General features: G+C 40.5%; 1 pseudogene across 1 annotated transcript in view; it reads left to right on the top strand.

The window, feature by feature from the left end:
• The first annotated feature begins 1594 nt into the window (after positions 1-1594).
• The window catches only part of LOC108295855, a 3969-nt pseudogene continuing 2730 nt past the window's right edge, over positions 1595-2833 (top strand). The window contains exon 1 of the transcript XR_001821616.2: positions 1595-1615. The product of XR_001821616.2 is annotated as a myosin regulatory light polypeptide 9-like (transcript). The remainder of the gene's footprint in view (positions 1616-2833) is intronic.

Here is a 2833-nt window from a genome sequence, read left to right as displayed (position 1 = left end):
TGATAGCCATCTTACTGGGTATGAAGTTATATTTCACTGTGATTTTGAATTGCATTTCCTTAGTGACTAGTAACATTGAGTATCTTTTCATGTGATTATTGACTAGTTTTATGTGTTCTTTGGAGAAATATCTGTTCAAATCTTTTTTCCATTTTTATTGGTTATTTGTGTTTTTATTACTGAGTTGTATATATTCTATATACAAGTCCCTTATCAGATGTATGCTGTGCAAATATTTTTTCCCATTCTGTAGGTTGTCTTTTTACATTCTTGTTAGTGTTCTTTGAGGAAAAAAGCCTACAAATTTTTGTAATTTTGATGAAGTTCAATTTATGTGCTTTTTGTTGTTGTTGTTGATTGTACTTTCGTTGTTGTACCTACAAAATTATTGCCTAACTCAAGATTACAAAGATTTACTGCTGTATTTTCTTCTAAGTGTTATCATGTTATCATCTCTTACTTTTAGGAGTCCCATGATCCATCTTGTCTTCGTTTTTGTGTACATTGTGAAGTAAGGATAGAACTTTATTTATCTTGCATAGGATATCCCCAGATTCTTATTTAACTTGAACTGTTTCAGGGTTAATAAAAACAGAGTGAGTGAGAGTGTGTGTGTGTGTGTGTGTGTGTGTGTGTGTGTGTGTGTGTGTGTTGGGTGCACTGGTTTTTATGCATTCCTGTCCTGAGAAAGGACCCAGTGAATGGATGAGACGGCAGCCCTGTCTCTGTCACTCTGGCCACCTTAGCTCTGGGAGATGGAGCATTGAAGGGCATAATCAATTATATCATGAGGACAGTGACTTTGGGTGTCAGCACTACTGTACAGCCTTCTCTGGTACCACAGTGGCAAGGCTGTCTTATAGGCTTTTCCAGGGCCCTGACAAGTACCTTGAGAGGAGAAACAAGGTTTTCTTTAAGGTCTAGATTATCCTCGCAATTATTGTTTGTCGTGGAAATCCCTGTTCCAATTTAAAATGTAAAGAGAAAGATAAAATAATGATGAATTGTGATAATGTAAAACTCAAACTACAAAGTAAAAAGAAAGATAAACTGTAAAAGAGTTATTCTGTGTTTAGAAAGAAAAAGCAACAAAGGACCCACAGGCCCTTGGTCAGAGGTGTGGTGGAGGTTGAAATCAGGTGCCCACAGGCACTGGAGTGTTCCTGGGCACAGCTAACTCCATGGCCAGTGGGTCAAGACAGGGCAAGGGACAGGAGCTGGGCTCCTCATCCTCAGTGGAGTGACCACTGGAGGTGAGGCTGGAGTCCTCAGCTGTGCTCTCTTGCTCTGTGACACGCCTCTGCAGAAGGGCTTGAGCCCATAACCCCTTCCCAGTGGGCACCAGATAAACAGCACTGGCCACTGCACACCCCTGTTTGCCTTGCTGCCTGCCTGGCTGCCAGTCTGTTACAGACCTAGGCACTGAGTGGAAAACGAGCAAATGGGCAGGGCCAAAGCTTGAAGGTAGATTGAGAAGAATTTCAATGAAAACTCCATTCTTACTTGAAATTTTATTTGGCTGGAAGACCACCTCTTTTGTTTCAGGAGTACACATTTTAGTTTTTCCTTACATGATGCCTCCTATTTGATAGTAATGAACAGGAAAGGCCCCATTGTAAGTTCTCACCCTGTAGCATTCTAGCTCACCCTCAGATATATCAAGAAGCTCTCTAAACTGGTTATTCTAGCTAGAAAAAAAATATATTAAATAAATAAAAATAAAAAAGGAAGCTCTCTTGTGTTTTCAAATGCTTCTGGCACCATGAGGATAAAAATCAATGTATGCCACATGTAACTAATACATTCTCGCTTTTCCCCTCCTTCCATTCCTCCTCCTTACCTCTCTCCTATCTTCCCTTATTCTCCCTCCTACCTTCACTTCCCCTCTTCCCACCTTTCCTTCATCTCGATCCTCCTTAAATAGAATTCTCCCTCTTTTTCTCTCTTTCTAATGCACGCGCGCACACACACACACACACACACAGTCTCACTTTCTCTTTCACACAAACACACACACTCTCACATGTGCACGTGTACTCTCTCCCTCTTCTGTGCCAGCTAACTAGACTAATAAGGAAACCAACCCGTTATTCCAGGAGAACCTCCTTCATACCTCTACTCCAGCAGTTCTCAAACTGTGGTCTATGGACCACTAGGGTCAATGAGAAACTTTCAGAAGGTTCACAATGTCAAAATGATTTTTATAATAATATTAAAAGAACAAATCTGGAGGTATCACATTACCTGATTTGAAACTATACTGTAAGGCCATAGTCGCCAAAACAGCATGGTACTGTTATAAAAACAGACACATAGCCCAGTGAAACAGCATAGAGAACCCAGAAATAAACCCAAATGCTTACAGCCAACTGATCTTCAACAAAGGAAACAAAAAACATAAAGTGGGGAAAGGACACCTTTTTCAACAGTGGTGCTGGGATAATTGACTAACCACAGGTAGGAGAATGAAACTGGGTCTCCATCTCTCACCTCATACAAAAAAAAACCCAAGTAGGATTAAAGACTTAAATCTAAGACCTGAAACTATACAAATTCTGGAAGATAACATTGGAAAAACCCTAGACATTGGCTTGGGGAAGGATTTCATGATCAAGAACCCAAAAGCAAATGCAAAACAGCATGGTTCTGGTACCAAAACAGAGATATAGACCAATGGAACAGAACAGAGGTCTTGGAGGCAACACAACATATCTACAACCATCTGATCTTTGACCAGACAGAAACAAGCAATGGGGAAAGGATTCTGTTTAATAAATGGTGTTGGGAAAACTGGCTAGCCATGTGCAGAAAGCAGAAACTGGACCCCTTCCTG

Source organism: Cebus imitator, unplaced genomic scaffold, assembly GCF_001604975.1.
Source record: "Cebus imitator isolate Cc_AM_T3 unplaced genomic scaffold, Cebus_imitator-1.0 Scaffold662, whole genome shotgun sequence".
NCBI classification, from domain to species: domain Eukaryota; kingdom Metazoa; phylum Chordata; class Mammalia; order Primates; family Cebidae; genus Cebus; species Cebus imitator.
The sequence above is the reverse complement of the archived record's forward strand: the minus strand, read 5'-3'. Positions and strand labels throughout refer to the sequence as shown.